Genomic DNA, 22,982 nt, shown 5'->3' with positions numbered 1-22,982 from the left:
TATGTAATCATATATGGGATAAATATAGCCTGATCAACTATATTCATACGAGATATGACCAACATGTGTTTAGGAATGGTCACGGTGGGTAACGAATCTAAAACTTACCGACCCTATATACCAAGAAACTCTAGAATCAAACATAAAGATTAAAATACTATGGGAGTATTTTAGAAAACTATAGGATCATACACTTAAACCCTTCATGTATTTCTCATATCTCTTTTCTCGCACGGATATCATAGAAGGATTTCACATGCCCAGAGACCCCTATTTCCCTAACCAGGGAAACAGTGGGTGGATCGAAGAGGATCCTAAGGAACTAATGGAAGAAGAACCCGAGGAGGATCCCGAAGAGGATCTAGGGGAGGAGGAAGAAGAAGAAGAGGAAGAGGAAGAGGAGGACTCGGATGCAGAGTCTGAAGTCATTAATCCACCCTACATCGCATGGGATCCCGCTAATTGGATGGGCTACTAGGGACCCACGTCTCGTTGGGCAGATAACCTGAAGAGGTGGAGCAGGCAGCAACACCAGCGCTCACCATACGGCATGTAGCGAGGTTTCTATAACCTCAGCCATGGAGGACTGGCAGACAGGGCCCTCCCTCTCACAGTTCAGCAAATCACACACCTCGGAGATCAGATTAGGGCGTCGACAAATCGAATCATGGAGCTAGGAGCCGCTGCTGAAGCTACTGACGCACAGACTCGATTTCTGGAGAGGGACTACCCCCGGACATGCCACCTTATCGACAGTCTCTATGAGGACCTTACCACCGCTCGAGCAGAAGTGAGAGAGTACCAGGAGAGGCACTCGACTCTCGAGGATAGGGTGATTGCAGTTGAGCGTCGGATAGCAGAGATACAGGACGCCTCGACTTTAACCCATGGCCCGCAGGAGACTACCCGCCGTGAGTAGGGCATGTACTACTCATATCTTGTTTTTATTTACGAGTACGCATTAGTGCTACTCTTTCATGTAGATCTTCTTAAAGGTCAAATTTTTCAAAAACTATGTACTAGTACCATGTTATCAATGAAATGGGCATGCATTATTATTTCATTGGATGTTGTTATTTGTTACACAATTGTTTACTTGTTATAGTGAATTTCATTAAGAATTGCTTGCAAATTTAAATAACAACTAGACTTGATACATATACAAAACAAGGCATTCCATTACAGAAATGTCCGATTCATAACTGTTCTCAAAAACTTATCGTCATTCCACCTTTAAACTTTATGACAGAAGTATGTCACCAAGGAAGTCAAACAGCCGCAAGAACAACACACCAACAACCCCACCACCTCAACAAAATGGATTCTGTTGTGTTCCAGGCTGCCACTGTGGCCCAAATCAGCAGCAAAAGCAATAGAGGCGGAAACGGGAATGACAGTTCCAATCAGGGAGAAAACCAAGGGCACCAGCGGATGTGCTCATACAAATAATTCATGAACTGCTAGCCCAAGACGTACCATGGTGATGGCGGGGTCATTACTTTGACAAGACGGTTTGAGAAAACGGAGTCCATCTTCGAAATATGCGCCTGCCCAGATGAGTTCAAGGTCAAATATGTCGCATGTACGTTTGCGGACTCAGCCTTGTCATGGTGGAACAACCACGCCAAAACTTTGACTCTAGCTATTGCCAACTCTATGAGTTGGGAGGACTTGAAAGAAATGATGCTCGAGGTATTTTGTCCAAGGAGCGAGATGCAGAAGCTGAAATAGGAACTGTGGGAACACTCCATGAAGGGCTCTGATATTGTCACCTACACCTCCCGCTTTAACGAACTGGCAACTCTGTACCCGGGAATGGTCACCCCAGAGGCCAAGAAAGTGGACCGATACATTTGGGGTCTATCCCCTCAGATCCAGGGAATGGTCATATCTGCCAACCCGAGCACCCTCGACAGTGCCAAGCGCCTGACATAAACTCTTGTCGACCAGGGAGTTCGTCAAGGCATCATAACCCCTACGCCCGAACAGCCTAAAGGAGGTGACAACATGAGGAAGTCTTTGAACAAAAAGAAAGGCTAACTCGCTCAAGACCCAGCCAAGAAAAAACAAACGGTAGTTGTCCATGCCATCACCTCCCCTACCGCCATGCACCAGCCAAGCAATATGTTGGAACTCTCCCGAAATGCGAAAAGTGCACCTACCATCACCATGGCACCTGCCGAGATAGGCAATGCAACAATTGCAACAAAAAGGGGGACACCGCTCGTTACTGCAGAGCACCGGCACAGCAAACCACCCAAGCCGCTAATGCTAGGGTGAGTCGTGCATGCTACGGGTGCGGTGAGACGGGACATTTCAAGAAGGATTGTCTGAAGACGCAAAACGGAAATAACGGAAGCATTGGAAGGGTTCTAACTATGGGGCATGAGGAGGCCATGAGGGATCCCACCATGGTTACTGGTACGTTTCTCCTGAACAACTCATATGCATGCATACTATTTGATAGTGGTGCGGAGAATGTAACGACGAAATTTTCAAACAAATTTTTCATTTTTAAAACTCATAAAATACTCATATAATTGATTTCACAAAATCACAAGTGTCTCAAGTCAACATAAATCCACAAGAAAAGTCAAATATCAGAATCCTCAACATAATCTCGAACAGGTGTGTACAATCACGTCGGTGCCTTCCCGCGATCCTCGGAGGTACCTGAAACACATTTCACATAACACGGTAAGCATAAAGCTTAGTGAGTTCCCCAAAATACCACGCACATAATTAGCCACTCGAGTCTATAGCTCTTTAAGACCTTCCAGTCAATGTGTCTCAGTGGGACCCTCCAGTCCCACAGCTCGTTGGACCCTCTGGTCCGGTCTAAGTGAGAACCCTCCGGTCTCACTGCTCGTTGGACCCTCCGGTAGGGGTGTAAACGAGCCGAGTCGAGCCGAATACTACCAAGCTCGAAGCTCGGCTCGACTAAAATACTCGAGCTCGAAACTCGGCTCGAACTCGACTCGAGCCTTGATTTTAAGCTCGAGCTCGGGCTCGTGAAATACTCGACAGTCTCGAGCTCGGCTCGGCTCGGCTCGACTAATATTTTTTTAAAAATCAAAATCACTAAATTGAGTAATAAATATTAAAAATTCCACATGCAAATGTCCAAACTACCAAAAAACCACTATTAATCACCTAATATCAATATAACATCAACCATATATGTCATAAATGAATAATTATAAAGAAATGACATATATGCTATAAATGAACAATTATAAAGAAATGTCATATATGTAAATTACACTAAGCTCGACTAAGCCCGCGAGCCTTACAAGTTGAGTATTCTAGTACTCGAGCTCGGCTCGATAAGGTACTCGAGTAACTCGAGCTCGAGCTCGGCTCGATTAAGGTCGAGTCGATTTCGAATATATTTCCGAGTCGGTCTCGAGTTTTTCACGAGTTGGCTTGTCTCACTTACACCCCTACCCTCCGGTCCGGTCTAAGTGAGGACCCTCCGGTCTCATAGTTCGTTGGACCCTCCGGTTCGGTCTAAGTATCTCATAACATAACATATAGTACATATCACACAAAAATACATATCTCAAGCAAGCACATAAGACCCTCTGGTCACACATAATTACCACTCTAGGTAAGGTATAGTGAGAAGACTCACCTCGTAAGCTAGCAAGTGAAAATCTCGTACTCGGAAATCTCGAACTCTAACCACCGGTCTAGCCTCCGCCTAGCACATATAATAATTATCCCTAATTAATAATTGCCCTCAAGAAGCTAGGCTAACCCTTCTACAAACTCACAGAAGGGTAAAAGACCATTCTACCCCTCCATAGGCTTAATAGTCCACAATTTGACCAAACCCTAAAAGTCAACAAAAGTCAACGGCCAGGGAGTACGCTGCGCGTACTCGATCTCTACGCTGTGCGTACTCGGCTGCCATGCAGGCATCGGGGATGCGCGACCCCTACGCCGCGCGTACTGGATTTACGCCCAGCGTACTCTCCAGTTTCCTCTTTCTCACTCATTTGGTCTTAAACAGTTAAGACCTTGGCTCATCTCATAGATCCAGACTCTCTAATAGCTCCTAACCCATAAAGTCTGTGACTTTAAGCCTTTGCATGGCTGAAAAGGTCACCAGCCCTCAAAATATACTCTATTTTGCCTCAAGGAGCTCATAACTCATGCATGGAGTGATTCCAACGACCAAGATTGGATTTTTATGACATTACACCACTCATAAGCTCAAAAGGGGTTGGTCCTAGTCTCTGGAGTTCAAGATCTCATCAAGTCTCCACCTTTTTGGGACAAAACCCTAAAATACTCCATTAAGATACTCATAACAAAAGAGAGGTAAAGTTTGAAGCTTTATACCTCAATAAGAAGCTCCCAACTCAGATATGCTCGGATCTAGAAGCTTGGAATCCAACTCCTTCTTCTTTAAGGCTTCCTCTTCTCTTCAAGAACACACAAGAACTCTCAAAGGCTCATAAACACACACACACAAGCTCTAAAACGAGGGTTAGGGCACACTTAGGGTTTGTTGTCCGAGAATGATGGCCAGAAATGAGGCCATCATATCCTTTAAATAGGGGTCTCACCCTAGATTAGGATTTTTCATTCTGGGCCTAGTACGCCCATCGTACCCACGGGTACATCCAACGTACTAGGTGGTCTCTGCGTCACTTGCACGCTAACGAGTACGCTAAGCGTGCACCTCAGGTACGCCCCGCGTACTCGTTTTTCACCCTTTTTATAATAAGGGCCAAAATAGACAATAGCTCAAAAGATCAAGGTTCACAAGGTATACCTGGACTTGGGATGTTACAGAGAAAAGCTTCGTGAGCCACCAGTTTAAACACTTACGCAAACAGAAACCCCAGTCACTAAATGAAACATTCACCGTAGAAATGGCCAATGGAAAAACAGAAAGCACTAAAGATATATTCCTAGGATGCACACTAACTCTAAATAATCATTCCTTCCGAATCGACCTAATGTCGGTCACAATAAGTAGCCTTGACGTTATCATCAGCATGGATTGGTTAAGTCCTTACCGTGCCGATATCCTGTGTTACGTAAAGGTCGTTCGCCTTAACCTACCAAATAGCGAAACCCTCTTCATTTATGGCGACAACCCAACATGAACCTACAAATCATCTCCTGCATCAAGGCTGAGAAGTGTCTACGCAAGGAATACCACGCCTTCCTAGCCCATGTAGTGGATGGGAAACAAAAGGTGAAGGACATTAAAGATATTCCCGAGGTAAGTAACTTTTCCGATGTATTTTCAGAAGACCTTCCGGGAATACCTCCTGTACGCCAAGTTGAATTCAGAATCGACTTAATCCCCGAAGCCACCCCCATAGCCAAATCCCCATATCGCTTAGCACCGACTGAAATGCTGGAACTGTCCAGCCAACTGAACGAACTACTAAGCAAAGGATTCATCTGACCGAGCTTCTCACCATGGGGAGCGCCAGTATTGTTCGTGAAAAAGAAGGATGAATCATTCCGCATGTACATAGACTACCGAGAACTGAACAAGCTCACTATCAAAAACCGTTATCCCCTACCTCGAATCGACGATTTATTTGATCAACTGCAAGGATCGAGCTACTTCTCAAAGATTGATATGAGTTCGGGGTATCATCAACTGCGAATTCAGGTGGAAGATGTTCCTAATACGATATTCAGAACTCGCTACGGTCACTAACAGTTTGTAGTGATGCCCTTTGGTTTGATTAATGCACATGTAGTGTTCATGGACTTAATGAACCATGTGTGATGGCCTTATCTTGATAAATTCGTGATAGTATTCACCGATGACATACTAATATACTCACTAAGTAAGGACGAACATAGTCAGCATCTACGGCAGGTCTTGGAGAGGTTAAGGGCAGAAAAGCTATACACAAAGTTCTCAAAGTGTGAGTTCTGGATTCGAAAAGTAGACTTCTTGGGGCACGTAGTCAGCGAGGAAGGGATACACGTGGACCCTTCCAAATTCAAGGCGATCGAAAACTGAGCAACACCAAGGACACCGACAGAGATCCGCCAGTTTTTAGGCCTTGCTTGCTACTACCGAAGATTTATACAAAACTTCTCTAAAATCGCGAAGCCGCTCACTACCTTGACTCAGAAGGGAGTGACTTTCAGCTAGTAGAATAAACAAGAAACTGCATTCCAAACGCTTAAACAAGCTCTGTGCAGCGCTCCAATCTTGTCTCTCCCAGAAGGGACCAAAGACTTTGTGGTCTACTGTGATGCATCCAAGCAGGACCTAGGATGTGTGCTCATGCAACGACCAAAGGTCATCTCCTATGCCTCAAGACAACTCAAGACTCATGAGGTCAATTACACCACACACGAACTTAAACTGGGAGCAGTGATATTTGCTCTGAAGATCTGGAGACACTACCTTTATGGCACGAAGTGCACCATTTTCACAGATCATAAGAGTCTGCAGCACATTCTCAATCAAAAAGAGCTCAACATGAGACAACAACGATGGGTTCAACTGTTAAATGACTACGAATGCGAAATTCATTTTCATCCGGGCAAGGCCAACGTAGTAGCAGACGCCCTAAGTTAGAAGGAATACTCGGGTCACCGAGTAAAATCATTAACCATGACCATCCATTCACACCTGTCCACACAGATCAAGGAGGCAAAGCTTGAAGCCTTGAAACCCAAGAACGTTGTAGGTGAAACCTTACGAGGAATGGATAAAAACCTGGAGGTTAAGGATGACGGGGCTTATTATCTCATGAATCGAATCTGGACACCAAAATTCGATGGGTATAGAGACGTTGTCATGAACGAGGCTCACAAGACAAAATACTCCATTCATGTCGGTTCAAACAAGATGTATATGGACCTCAAGAAACTTTATTGGTGGCCAAACATGAAAGCAGAGATCGCTACCTATGTGGGCAAGTGCTTGACTTGTGCCAAGGTCAAGGTAGAATATCAAAAGCCCTCGGGTTTGCTTTAACAACCGGACATACCCGAGTGGAAGTGGGATAGGATAACCATGGACTTCATAACCAAGTTACCCAAGACAGCGGGTGGACTTGACACCATATGGGTGATCGTTGACAGGTTAACCAAATCCGCACACTTCCTGCCAATAAAAGAGACTGACAAGATGGAAAAGCTTACAAGGACGTACATTAAAGAAATCGTGCGACTATATGGGGTGTCAATATCCATTATCTTCGACCGGGATAGTAGGTTCACCTCACGATTCTGGCAGTCACTACAAAATTCCTTGGGAACCAAACTCGACATGAGTACAGCTTACCACCCTCAGACTGACGGGCAAAGCGAAAGGACCATTCAGACGTTGGAAGACATGTTCAGAGCATGTGTGATAGACTTTGGTAAGGACTGGGATACCCACTTACCACTCGCTGAATTCTCCTACAATAACATATATCACGCTAGCATCAAAGTCGCGCCATTTGAAGCCCTCTACGAACGCAAGTCCAGATCCCCTCTGTGTTGGGTTGAAGTTGTGACACACAGATAGCCAGAGGACAAGTACCTAATAGCACCCTCACCGGCCCAGAAATCATACGAGAAACTACGGAAAAGATCGTTCATATCCATGAACTATTAAAGGCATCCCGTGATCGGCAGAAGAGCTATGTTGATAAGCGACGAAAACGCTTGGAATTCCAGGTTGGTGACCGCGTTCTGTTGAAGGTCTCACCCTGGAAAGGAATGATATGTTTTGGCAAACGTGTAAAGATAAATCCAAGGTATATCGGGCCATTCGAGATCCTTGCTAGAATCGGCCTGGTGGCTTACAAACTTCGACTACCACAGGAACTCAGTAACATACACCCTACCTTCCACGTGTACAACCTAAAGAAGTGTCTGTCCGATGAAACTCTTTAGTCTCACTCGATGAAATCGAGGTAAACGAGAATCTACACTACATAGAGGAACCTATGGAAATCATGGACATGGAGATCAAGAGAGCGAAACAAAGCCGAATACCAATAGTGAAGGTCCGCTGAAACGCCAAGCGAGGACCCGAATTCACTTGGGAACGAAAATATCAAATGAAACAGAAATACCCACAACTTTTCCTCTAGTTTCAAGAACCCGTCCAAGATGCAAATTTCGGGATGAAATTCCCTCTAACGGGGGATGATGTGACAACTGGAAAATTTTGGAACAAGCAAGGTCTAAATTGAAACTGTATATAAATGAATTCACAATGTAACCTTGTTGCAATAGATCCTTGAAAATCAAAAAGGGAATTATTTGTATAATATATATATATATATATATATATATATATATATATATATATATATATATATATATATATATATATATATATATATATATATATATATATATACTTTTTAATCACCATGACGTAATGAACCTTTTAAAGTCAACAAAAGAGAACAAAAATCATAAAGTAAACCATGCTCGAGGGTTTTCGACCTAGGAACCCAACCTATGTGATTTTGGTTAGGCTTGGACTGAAATCACATGTGATTTCAGTTAAGCCATAGCTGAAATCACATGTGATTTCGGTTAGAGCATGGGTCGGAATCTCAAGTAAGTGGGGTGTGTTCCAGTGGGTTTTCTATGTGATTTCGGTAGTAGAAGAAGATAAGGATAGCTGACTTTATGAATTGATGTTTCACCCTTTTCCCATGCAATATAATACCCAGCAGTATCCAATGTGATAACCAACAGTTAACCAAGTAAATATCCCATTAATTCCTTTCTTTAATTAAGGCCGAAATCAACACCTAAGATCCCCACCATTCCATTTCTACTTCCTGTAACTTCATCTTCTCTCAAAGAACCAAGTCAAAATCTTCCAAGTTAAAATTCTCCAAGCTTGATCATAGTATTTTGGTAAGCTTTTCTTGTTAATCTAGTGTTTCTATACACTTTCATGTTAGTTTCATCTTATTTACACACATTGTTATGTGTTAAAACTCTTAGGATAAGATCATTTCCAAGAAGGTTCATCAACCATATTCAAGTGTTTAGGCTTGGAAATCTTCACACCATCTCTTCAAACAACCCATAAATCCACTCAAGGTGAGTTCATACCCCCACATTTTCAAGTTTTTCATGTTTTAGGGTGGGGGGGGGATACAAGTAAAACTTATTTTACCACACAAATACTTGCAATGCTTTATCATTATGTCACAATAAGATATTATTTACATGGGTTATGGTTGTTACTAGCTTTTATACAAATATTTGTGATATATTAGTTTTCAAATGCAAAACTAGCAAAAACAAAATATAATCCATGTCATAAAATCATAAGAAAAATTATGATTTGTAAACTACAAGGTTTTTGGAAACTTGTTACCAAAATATAGATTTGCTATAAAAAACAGAGTACATTCTAGCTATCTCTCTATTTTGTGGGTTACAACCCAAAAATATGATGTTAACCTTACATTTTGAAACTAGACAAGACGATTTCCATGTATTTATATAAATGATTATATAAATGTTCTTGACAAACAAACACGATAAACTATAGTTGGTATAGTTTGGGAGTCACAAAACTACACTATCATTTCAGAAGAAACATATAGTTATTTAAAGGTATAATTATTTCATTTACAAGAAAAAGGAGTTTTCAGTTCATGTAAATCGATTGATACTGGTTATGATACATTCGGCTTCACCGTACCTACCAGAGTACACATATTAAGACCTACATTATAACCAGAGTCTATTGTAGGGAGAGCGTGACACTTGTGTATAGATCTATACGGGTTTGACAACCCCGCACCTCAGTTGTTAGCTACAGGTAGACCGGCCAGTCTAGAGTGACAAATGTCGTAACAGTTCCGACGTCCGAAACACGTTGTTCAGGCAACTAGTCACATCAGTATGGTTATAATAACTCACATAGGGTATCGACACAACATTTGATTTACAGGTTAACATACATTCAAGTAGTTTTATATAAAGATAAAACTTCATGACACCATTTCTCAGTAAAGTTTTACTTACATTTTTAGTCTTGGTATTTAAGACTTACAACTCAGTTATAAAGAAAATATCGAATTTTCTGGATGTATACACTATCATTTTACTCAAAACAGTTACAAATTCTTCTCATACAGATCTCTTATGAACTCACCAACTTAATTATTGACACTTTTCAAAATCACTTGTATTCTCAAGAACCGGTAAACAGGTAACCACAAGAGTTTTGGTGGATGGGACGTCGTCGCATCACGTTATTCATTTTTGTCATATGCATTTGATATCATGTAGACAATGTTTTGAGCACAATGTAAACTTATTAAATATTTAATGCAATGGTTTTAATACTTTGATCTCTATTATTCAATTGTTATGATATTGTACATGAAGTCATCCACACCCAGACGTTTCCGCCGTTCTGGTTTGGGGGTGTGACAGATTGGTATCAGGGCATTGTTTATAGTGAACTAAGTATATCAGACCATGTAAGATATACAACTATAAATACAGTGGGGGCTAAAACACTCTGACTAAAAGTATACTTTTAAAATACAAGTATTTTTACAGCGGACCCCATAGAGATAATGTCTCCAAATCTTGAGAGCGAAAACCACCGCTCCCAACTCTAGATCATGAGTAGGGTATCTCGTCTCGTGCGACTTCAACTGCCATGATGCATAGGCTATAACCCGTCCTTTCTACATGAGGACCGCTCCCAGTCCCGTGATGGATGCATCACAGAACACTACAAAATCATCAACTCCCTCCGGGAGAGTCAAGACCGAAGCCTAGCAAAGTCGCTGTCTGAGGGTCTCAAAAGCCTTCTGCTGCTCAGGGCCCCATCGGAAATCCACCCCTTCCTCGTCAGACGAGTGAGGGTTACTGTAATCTTGGAGAAATCCTGTATGAATCTCCGGTAGTACCCAACCAATCTCAAGAAGCTCCTGATATCCGAGGGAGATTTCGAAACCTCCCACTGCATAACCGCCTCGATCTTGGCCGAATCGACCAAAATCCCCTCCTGGTTAACGAGATGTCCAACGAACTGAACATCTCGTAACCAAAACTCGCACTTTGGGAACTTGGCATAAATCCGTTCTCGCCTAAAGACTCCTAATAGCTCCCGAAGATGCTCCTCGTGCTGCTCCCTAGTCTTGGAGTACACCAAGATATCATCTATGAACATGATGACCGAGTGATCGAGCATCGGTCTGCAGACCCGATTCATCAGGTCCATAAACACGGCTGGCGCATTGGTGAGCCCAAAAGGCATCACCACGAACTCGTAATGTCCATAACGAGTCCAGAATGCGGTCTTTTCCACGTCCTCCTCCCTAACCTTGACCTAATGGTACCCGGACCTCAGGTCTATCTTGGAGAACCAGGATGCCCCCTGCAACTGATCGAAAAGATCATCTATCCTCGGGCGTGGATAACAGTTCTTCATCGTCAACTTGTTCAACTCACGGTAGTCAATGCACATCCGGTGTGAACCATCCTTCTTCCTGACGAAGAGAATCGGCGCTCCCCATGGATAACTTCTCGGACAAATGAACTGCTTGCCCAGCAGTTCCTGCAGCTGTAATGACAACTCCTGCATCTCTGGTGGTGCCAATTGGTACGACACCTTGGCGATAGGGGCCGCACCTGGCACTAGGTCGATCCTAAACTCGATCTGCCTCTCCGGAGGCACTCCAGGTAACTAATCCGGGAACACGTCAACGAACTCCCTGACTACTGGAACCTCTGAAACCAAGTTCTGATTCCTGACCCGCGTATCCACCACATACGCTAGATAACCCGTACACTCGTGCTGAATATATTGTTGAGCCCTGGCGGCTGAGTAGAACCCTGAACCAAACCCGGTGCCCTCGCCGAAGATAACCAGTTCTCCCCCACTTGGGGTTCGAACTACCACCTGCTGACCCTCGCAGTCGATCATAGCACCGAAGCGACTAAGCCAGTCCATACCCACAATCACACATACATCCCCCATGGGAATCATAATCAAATTTATCAGGAAAGATACCCTGAAGATCTCCAACACGCAACCCCGATAGACTGAAGAAGCAGAAATCCCGTGTTTGTTGGCGACAGAGACTCGCAACGGACACTCTAGCTCTCTTACTGGCAAACCAAACTCCCTACTGAATGATTGAGAGACAAATGACCGACTCGCCCCCGAGTCAAAAAATACCAAAGCAGGTAAGGAGTTCACTAAGAATTTACCTAACATGGTACAACACATATAAGCATAAAACAAATATAATCAGTAAGATAAAGGATAGAAACATACCAGCAACCGCATCTGGTGTTGCCCTGGCCTCCTCGGTTGTAAGCTGGAAGGCACGTCCCTGAACCCTCAGGGGCCCTGCTCTACCCTGACTCCCGTCAGTAATCCTCAATGTAGCCGGCGCTGGAGCCTGTACCGGCTTGGCAGCGAGTTGTGGACAATCGATCTTCACGTGACAAACCTGATGGCAATGGTAGCAGATCCTCATATCTTGTACCGGGGCTGGCTTGCAGCACTCCCTCGCATAGTGCCCCTCCTTGCCGCATTTGCGGCACGTACTACCAGATCTACAAATCCCCGAGTGACCCTTCCCGTACTTTCCACAAGTGCGGCCATGCTGGCCACCCGACCTAGAATCAGTAATCTTAGACCGCTTTGGCGCCGGATGTGACTACGTCGGGGCCTGCCTCTGCTCTTGTAACTGTAACTCGATCTCAAGCTCACGCCGCCTAGCGGCCTCCTGTAACTCCATCAGTATATCGCAACGTTGGGTGGCAACAAACTGACGGATGTCAGTCTTGAGCATGCTCAGATAACATGTCATCTGAGCCTGCTCGGAAGCAAACTCTAGGCAAAACATCACCCTCTCAGTGAACATACGAGTGATCTCTGTCACCGTATCAACATCCTGTCTCAACTCCAAGAACTCCTAAGCTAACCGCTCCCGCACGACCCGCGGAATGTAGCGAGTGCGGAACATATCCCTGAACTGCTCCCAAGTAACTGCAGCTCTCTGATCATCAATGTAGGATCCTGTCATCAACCTCCACCAGTCCTTTGCCCCGGACCTCATCAAGTTCAGGGCACATCTGACCTTCTGGTCAGCAAGACTTGAGCACGTGAAGAAACATCCCTCCACGTCAGACAACCATCTCATGGCTACAATTGGGTCCTGAATCCCATCAAAATGCGGGGGCTTCGTCTTATCAAAGTCCGGATACTGGAAAGCCCGGCTGGTCCCACCACCAGCAGCGGCTACAGCTGCAGAGGCTGTAGCGGCAGCCGTCTCAGCAAGAGCTGCATAGCGCTCATCAAAGTACTCCACCATAGCGGTCTTGATAGACCCAAACATCTCCGACAACTGTGCCCGGAACAGAGTAGCAACCTCATCATGCAGGATCTCTCGAATCCTGGCGTCCAACTCATCCGACCTCATCTGACCAATGACCTCGGGCACTGCTGGTCCTCCTGATCGCCATCTCCTGATCCTGATCCAGATCCAGTCACAAATCGTCTAGTAACCACCATGCTAAAAATATACCAAGAATATATCAGACATTCCATATAATAATCCAAGAACCAACTCCTAACAAAGCCCTAGGGGTTGTGACTTTCTTGCTATGCGTATGGGTCCTGTGCTTTCAGTAGTACGGGCCCATACTACCTTCCACACCTACCTATATTTGTCTCAAGTATCATCACAACGCCCTAACAATATACGTAAGCATGGCGCGCGCTCAATCATCACTCCTAGAGAAAGGTTAAATATCTCATAACTGGCCGACTGACCCCGTACAACCCACCCATGAAACTTCCACCAACCCTGCAACACTCGTGTATGCTAGCCATACATAACGTTGGACCCTATAGACTTTCGAATACCTGATCCTACCTTAAGCCCTTTATCAAACAAGAACAGGAAATAAGGCCAAACCAAACATTCTTAGGCTATAAGATCTTAATTATGTACAACCGTGATGCATACCCTAAGAAACTACAGTAATGATGTTAATTTCATATAAGGAAAAACCCTAGACTATCAGGCATCATATAATCAGGCAATTCTATCATGCAATTCATGAAGATCCCTAGCCTAGTACTAGCATGTTGTTTTAACATACCACAAAATCAAATAATCCGTAAGGTATTTTGGGGACTACTTACTGGCTCCGGCTGATCGTACACTTGCATCCTCCTTTAGTATTTTGAAAACCATTTGAAAATCATTTTAAAAATCTTGTCCTCAGTTTGAGACTAGATACACACGAGTGCTTCCTCCAATTCACTCAAACCAAGGCTCTGATACTAACTTGTAACACCCATAAAAATCATGCCAATTTAAAACTTTTTAAAACATTCAAAAACCAATAATTATTACAATTTCGTTTCCAAAATGGTTTCATGTCAGAGTATCTCATAATCAAATCATAAAAATATAAGGAGGTGCACGATCACGCCTTCGCCTTCCTGCGATCATCAGAAGTACCTAAAACATAATCAACAACTGTAAGCCCGAAGCTTAGTGAGTTCCCCCAAAATGTCAACGCTATACAAACCATAACCATATCATATAAACAAACAACATGCATAATGAGTCATCAGCCTGACCGGACCGCCTCGCAGGGCCATTAGTCTATCCAGACCGGTCTTCGAGCCATCGACACGTCTGGACCGCCACTTAGGGCCTTCAGCCTATCCAGACCGCTCGCCGGACCTTCAGCCTGACTAGTACGCCCTAACCGGGTCTGCAGTCTATCTGGTCCGACCTGGGTATGTTGGCGTAAGCACAAAACATGACCGCCTCAACCCAACCCCCAATCAAACAATCATGTGCACATAAATATCATACGCTAGCTAGCATGTACAGATAGTCATATAGATCTAACAGATCACTAATATATACCAGGATACTGACCTAACCGGTCACTAACATAACATCATCCTACATACCAGGATACCGACCTAGCAGGTCACTAAGCATATCATCATGTAATAATCAGGATAACAATAAAAAAGAAGGATCGGCATTGGTGCCTTCGACCCTGTTAGTATAGTGAGGACAACTCACCTCACAAGTAGCTTGGGATGATAATGTCAAACAACCCAAGTACAACTCCAAGCTCAAACACTTACATCCACCAATGATCCACTTCCATAAATTTCCAAATTACTAAAATACCCCTATAAGTCAAACTGGTCAACCCTTGGTCAAAGTCAAAGTCAACGGTCAAGGTCAACAGTCCATGTTGACCCAACTCATCGAGTGTAGCTCACTGACTCGTCGAGTTCCTTCAGAACTCAAGAAATCGTGAAAACCCTAGTCGACTCGCCGAGTTTCCAAACAACTCGTCCAGTCCATGCAGTATCCAGAATGTCAGGAAAACCCTAGCCAACTCGTCGAGTTACCCCTATAACTCGCCAAGTTCATGCAGAATCCAGAAAGTGGGAAAACCCTCATTTAACTCGTCGAGTTGACTATGCAAATCGTTGAGTTCCATCAGTCTATTTCTCATTCAGATGCTTTTAAGTGAAACTAAAGCTCCAAACTGTAAACCTAGGCTCCTAGGGTGTTGTTATCACGTAAAGTTGCTAACTTTACGTGCATGCAAGGCTTCATGAAGCTAAAACACTCATAACTAGCCTTAGAAGAAGGTTTTGGACATGGAGGAGGGCCAAAGCTTGAGGCTTTATGTCCATAAGGGCCTAGAGGAGTCCAGATCTGAAACTATGCCCTTATGACAAGCTCAAATCTGAAAGTGACTCCATTTTGCACCAAAATGCCCATATTCTCACATACGAAGAGATCTAATAAATGGAAGGCCACAGTAAAGACTTTTTACCTTCAAATGAAATCCAAGACGATGTAGATACTGGATCTACAAGCTTATTCCCGTTCCAAGCTTCTTCAACAAATGCACCAAAAACACACTTCTAGCCTCTCACACACTCAAGAATAGGGTTTAGCTCGATTAGGGTTGCTTCTGGCCGTCAAAAAGTGGTAAGGAGGTTGGAGGAAAGGGCTTAAGGTCCTTTAAATATGGCGCAAACCCTAAAAATTAGGGTTTTCATGCACAACCTCTACTCATCGAGTCGGGGTCCTCCGACTCGTCGAGTAGAAGTCATAAACCACGCGGGCTGACTAGGTTCGACACGATGAGTTGGGGCGTCCAACTCGTCGAGTTCCCTCAATAAAATGAATACAAAGCTTTTCAAAATTATACATGGGAGTCGGGATGTTACACAAGAGAAACGCTCTAAGCGCTACACTTGTCACTCTAGGTTGTGCTTTAGATAACCGTCCCGTTGTCCTTGACGTATTCCTAGAGGGATACGTTAAACATATAAAAAACATTTAACTGATGATAGATAATTAGATGATTAATTTTATTTACAATGTTACATATTTGATTTGAGAATAATACATGTGTATTTGATCCGATACTATATATATATATATATATATATATATATATATATATATATATATATATATGTGTGTGTGTGTGTGTGTGTTATAATAAAATATAAACCTTTTTATCCGGTTCGGCATATCTGCTCTGGACCCCATCACGTGGGGGTCAAACGTGAAATGATAGCAATATAATTTAACATGCCAAAGTTTGAACTGTGGTCCTTTTTTCTAAAATTTCACATCTTAAGCATTAGACTCTCGCCTCATGGAGAAAACATCGTTATATAACCCATCATTAATCTTGAAAACATAGACCAAACACTCATATGACTCATAGTTGATAGGAAAAATACAAAACCATACATATGTTCGGGAAATCTAAGATGAAGGTGTGTTGTAGATCAAGATAACGGTGATTGTTTGGATAGTTAACAAATCATGATTTCAATTTTTCTTGAAAACTACTTGCACCCTATTCTTGGGATCGACATTACCAGTACCAGTACCGAGAATGGTGCTGGTTTTCGCTATTAGTAACAGTATCAAAGGTACCGAATCCTGAATTTCGTGATTTTGGAGTACTGAGTATCGTCCCATGTTTTTAAATTTGGTATCGGTTCCGGTACGGTACCAATACGAGATCGGGATTTGGTACAAACTGTTCATCCCTATAAAAGTATAAATAATGTTTTGTATACTTCTAAGGAATGCAAAAGTTACATATTTATACTTCCAATAAGTATTTATATTTTCAAAAACATAAAAATATGTATTTACATTGATAAAATCATATTTATACTTCTAAAAAAACTTATGGTGAGATCTCTTCCTACATGAGGTTGAAGATTCAACTTTCGTCTGAGATATAGATGTATTTAAGGAGTAGTTTTAGAATTAGATTAAAATGTGTGTATGTATGTATTGTCGTTCCTAAAAAAAAACTTTTAAAGACGTAAAAATATGTATTTATTTATGCGGTTTAAAATATATTTATATTTCTAAAAACATAATAAATAAATGAAAATGTATTTCTACTTGTAAAATCATAAAAAAAAAATTTAAGAAATTTAGTTTTCACAATTTTATAAAAACATATATACATATTTTTACGCTTTATATATATATATATATATATATATATATATATATATATATATATATATATATATATATATATATATATATATATATAGAGAGAGAGAGAGAGAAAAGTATAAATAATTTTAAACCGCATAAATAACTAAATAAGCATAAAACCTATATAAATAAATAGCATTTAGAAAATGTAAATATGATCTTTAATTAAACAAGTTTTTAGTATATAAATACATAGAAATATATATTTATACATGAATACATATATTAAAATATATATTAAAAAAACTTATTCAAGATAAAAACAACATAAAAATATAAACTTAAGGTTTTCCTGAGAAATTTATTTCATGGTAACCTAAAAAAAATTTATAAGAGCTCACAAGGTTAATAGTAGATAAAAAAAAACTAAAAAACTTACACACCTAAAAATGATTTTAATATAAAACCATATTTTTTAACAGACTTTAAGGCTTTTGCGTTAGTAATCCCTAATTTTATTATTGATCTTTTTACATAATAGTATTCTTACGTGATTACAAATTGATATTAAATGTATAAAGTCGTACAAAAAAATTGTTTGTTTCAAACTTAAAAAAGTTGCTTTAGGGTGATGTTTGACTTGTTGATATGTCCGACTTATCACAGCAAATTATTTTGATAAGAAGTAGGTCATCTAACTTTATAAACAAGACTTTTAAGTTTAAAATAGTGGTTCTAACCTCCACATTGATTTTAAACACCTTTACACTAAAATCAAATAAATATCAATATCAATTATGAAAAACAAATAAATCTTGGTTGTCTTATATATTTGTATGGATTCTTTTCAATAATTTTGGTTACAATCAAACACTTGGAGGATGTAACTAGGGGTGGAATGGGATGATTGATTGCTTTGTAATGATAATAGAGGTTAGAACTACTCTTTTTTATCATGTAATAGAACAAATTTGTTATTATCAGAATATTTAATGTAAAATGTTATATAGAATAATAACTTTATTATATCAAATGGTTATAAAGGGTATTAATATTTTATTTCCGTTGTTATTTTTTTCTCTTTAAGTTAATATATTTATAACGTTATATAAATACAACATTTGATTAATTATTTTCTATTATTTTTTTTAATAAAAATCAAATTATATATTGGTGAACTAGTATATACTAAAAGACAGATTATCTTTAAAGCAATTGAAATTGGAATTTTGAAATTACGAAATATTTTATTTTTGAGTCATATCTACATAAAAAGTAAAATGTATTAATTCTTTCTCTAATATTTTTGTTATCATCTTCGTGGTTTGTAATATTTATATCCTTTTTTATAAGTCAAGTTAAACTTTTCATAAGTGACATAATCATTTTATTTACTAGTATTTTTGGTTAATAAAAACACAAGATTTAAGTTCATTAAAAATAAATACTATAATTTTCTATTAAAATATAATCATTTTATTTACTAGTATTTTTGGTTAATAAAAACACAATATTTAAGTTCATTAAAGATAAACACTATATATTTTCTATTAAAATAAAGATAAAAAGAATAATAAATTTTAATATATATATATATATATATATATATATATATATATATATATATATAGAGAGAGAGAGAGAGAAAGAATCATTTGAGAACTCAAAATTTCCCGAGAACCCGAGAACTAAAGGTGGAACGTTGGATCAAAAAAAGGAAGGGTCGAGATGCAAGGTGGCGTTTTTGTAAATAAGTAGACAAAAAAAGGAGGTGTATCTTAATTAATTCAGTCAGGGGTATTATAGGAATAAAAGTATAATTAAATGATTTATTAAATCTAATATCTGATAAAATACATTTTCATCTCTCTCTCTCTCTCTCTCTCTCTCCTCCCCGTTTTTCTCTCTCGCTCAAAGCTACGATCCATCCTCCGACGACTCACCTCCGTCGAATTGCCTCCAATCCTTCTTCCAATTCCATGCTTTCTATTCTGAAATTGCTTCTACTCACACGAATCTGAAATCCCCCAACGATCGAAGTTTCATTGTTGCTGAACTCCTTGATCTCACGTTCTTCATAGAAAAAACTCCACTGAAGATGCTTTGATTTTGAATCGTTTATCCTCCATCAATTCGTTCCCCGGAGTACACCGTAGTCGCCGACTTCATCTCGGCCTCCACTATGGATTGAAGACCTGAACGAAGAAGATGATCCCTTGTCGATCAAAATTTAGGTATCATTTGTTTCTATAGTTGACTCCTGACCTTTGTTTGACCTTTATGAATTGTTTTTGCCTAATCATTAAGTTGAACCTGTTTAGTCAATATGTTTTTAAGAAGAGTTAAATCCTTGTGTTGATTGTAGGTATAAAAATAGACACCTGTGTTATTGAAAAATACAGATATTTGTTTGCACTCAACGTGTTCGATGAAATGCCTCAATGAGAAATATCACATGTTAACTTCACTTTGACTTCATGAATGATGAACCAATTCCAATTTAGTATTCTGAAGAATTTTTTTTGGTTATATTTTGAGAAATGTAGGAGATTTTTATTTGTGGAAGATTGCAGCCTTTTGAGCATATAATATAATGTCAAAAACTAGTCGTCTTTTACAAATAAATTTTCATAATACAATTTAAATGGATTATTGCAGCCTTTTGAGCATCTGGTATGCTTGTATTTTCTTGGTACCCAAGGCCTAACATATGCTCTAATGTTGTTAATGATCAGTTTTTTCTCAGCCATTTTTACAGGTAATTTATGAATTTGTAGTTATTTACTCATCTCTGTAAGAATTAAGAAGCAAATTGTTTAATGTATATCAGTTTTGTTCTTTTTTTGAATGAAAACTTCGTTTTCTTGTTTCATTTCCAGCTTTCCTCTATCAAACATGCATCGTTGGTTCTGTGGTTTTACCTGCAACCAGTTGCTATGCTCTTAACGATTCTAGCCACATTCATGATTTTGTATCCTCCCTCAAGTAACTGCAATTTGGAATTAAATTTTGTATTACTTGGTGGCAAAAAAGTTTGTTTTCTCTAACATATTATACATAGTAGCTGGTTTGGACACCCTATTGAGTATGATGGAGTGGTAATTTCCTTTTGTACATATTGATCTTGATATCATTCTAGTTGTTCGAATTTAGGATAGTTCTTTTCATAGTTTTGGTTGTGTTTTATGTTTCATTTCCTGTAGCTTCATTGAGAGTTTGTTTTTGGGATAATGCAGAGAATTTAGAGTTGTAACATTTCTAGTAGTCAAGAATGGGGAAGTCTCCTGGAAAGTGGATCAAGACTGTGTTTTTTGGGAAGAAGTCATCAAAATCTAATCTCCCAAAAGTAAGAAAAATGTTACTTTTTGTACATCATTTGTCTAATTCTTGCAGGATGCTACTTCAGAAATAACAATATCCATCACTGGTAAAACACCATCAAACAATTTTGGTGCTGATTCAATGATCATCTCAAGTCCAGTGCGCCCTGTAATTGATACAAGTGATCATACATAACTTGAAAAGACCTCAAGTGATAACTTAATAACCGATTCACCTGAAAATGATAATGCAAATGATTATACAGAACTTGTATAATTGATTGTTGCAATTAAACCCTAGAGTAGATGATGAGTTTGATAAATGATAATGCAAATAAGAGCACAACAACCAAGGTACATGAATATTATTATTATAATCTTTTTATTTAAAAAAATGCAGAATCTTTACAAACATTCTAATATTTATATAGTGCACTAATAATCACCATCTGCTTCTTTAGTATTCTATTTTTGAATTTGTGTTTTAGAATTCAGCAAATCTCATATCGTTATAGAAAAAAATCACATGTAATTCACATATGGATCACATGTGATTCACATGTAAATCATAAGTGAATCACATATGAATCACATGTGATTCACATGTAAATCACATGTAATTCACATGTAATTCACATGTAAATCACAAGTGATTCACATGTGAATCACAAGTGATTCACATTTGAATCACAAGTGATTCACATATAAATCACAAGTGAATCACATATAAATCACAAGTAATTCACATATAAAATCACATGTAATTCACATGTAAATCACAAGTGAATCCCATATGATTTACATATGAATCACAAGTGATTCACATATGAATTACATGTGATTCACATGTAGATCACAAGTGAATCACATAAGAATTACATGTGATTCACATGTAAATAACATGTAACTTACATATGAATTACATGTGATTCACATGTAAATCACATGTAATTCACATATGAATCACATGTAAATCTTATATTATATATACATGTGCATTTTTGTGAGTGTTCTTGCATTAATTAAAATTTTTAATTTTCTTGTAGATTTTGAAGAATTTGTGGAAAATATTGAAGAGGTGAAAAGTGATAAATTGAAGAAAATATGAAAATCTTGATATGAAGAAATGATAACATTGTGAATCTTCGTAGCATTTTTTATTTTTTATATTTTATTTTGTATCGAATAAAATATTTGTACTATTATGTTTATAGATTGATTAATAAAAATGAGATTTTTTATGATTTACTTATGAATATTATAGTATAAGAAATTTGCATATATTCATTTGAAAAAAATATGCATATATGCACCTAAAATGTTGATTTTTTTGTCAAAAAAATTAGAGTTTTTTTTAAATATTTTAGTTTTTTTATAAATTTACTGATTTTTAAAAATTTATATATTTTTTTAAAAATGCAGCTTTATTAAAAAAAGTTGCAGTTTTTTTAAAAAAAAATTGCAGTTTTTTAAAAAAAAAATTGCAGTATTTTAGAAAAAATGCAGTTTTTTTTTGAAAAAATTACAAATTTTTTTTTAAAGTTACTGTTTTGTTAAAAAATTTGCAGTTTTTTTTTCAAAAAATCTACAGTTTTTTTTTCAAAAAAATGCAGTTTTTTTTTTGAAAAAGTTGCAGTTTTTTAAAAAAAAAATCAAATTTTTTAAAAAATTTTGCTTTCCAAAAAAGTTAAAAAATCTGCAGTTTAAAAAAAATTAAAATTATTTTTTTTTATAAAAAAAATCCAAAATTTTGTTTTATAATGTTAATTTGAGAGCTTTTTATTAATATTTCTAATAATACAAAAAATTAAGTGGGATTGGTATGATGACGATCATGCCCTTAATGATTTGATTTTGATCCAACATTCCACCTTTAGTTCTTAGGTTCTCGGGAAACTAAGAGTTCTCAACCGATCTCAACCCTATATATATATATATATATATATATATATATATATATATATATATATATATATATATATATATATATATATATATATATATATATATATATATATATATATAACATCAAATCAATTAGGGGAGGGATATTAAATGGAAAGAGGGAGGTTGAATACCTTGACCCTTATATTATTTGATAATTTGATAAACAGGAGATACATTTCTTCTGGAGATAGATCACTAAAATTAAAAGCTTCATGTGTTCAAACAAATATGAAGCTTACTATTTTAGGTG

This window comes from Lactuca virosa, chromosome 4, assembly GCF_052849685.1.
Source record: "Lactuca virosa cultivar CGN04683 chromosome 4, Lactuca_virosa_CGN04683_v6, whole genome shotgun sequence".
Lineage (NCBI taxonomy): Eukaryota > Viridiplantae > Streptophyta > Magnoliopsida > Asterales > Asteraceae > Lactuca > Lactuca virosa.
This window is presented reverse-complemented; position numbering follows the sequence as displayed.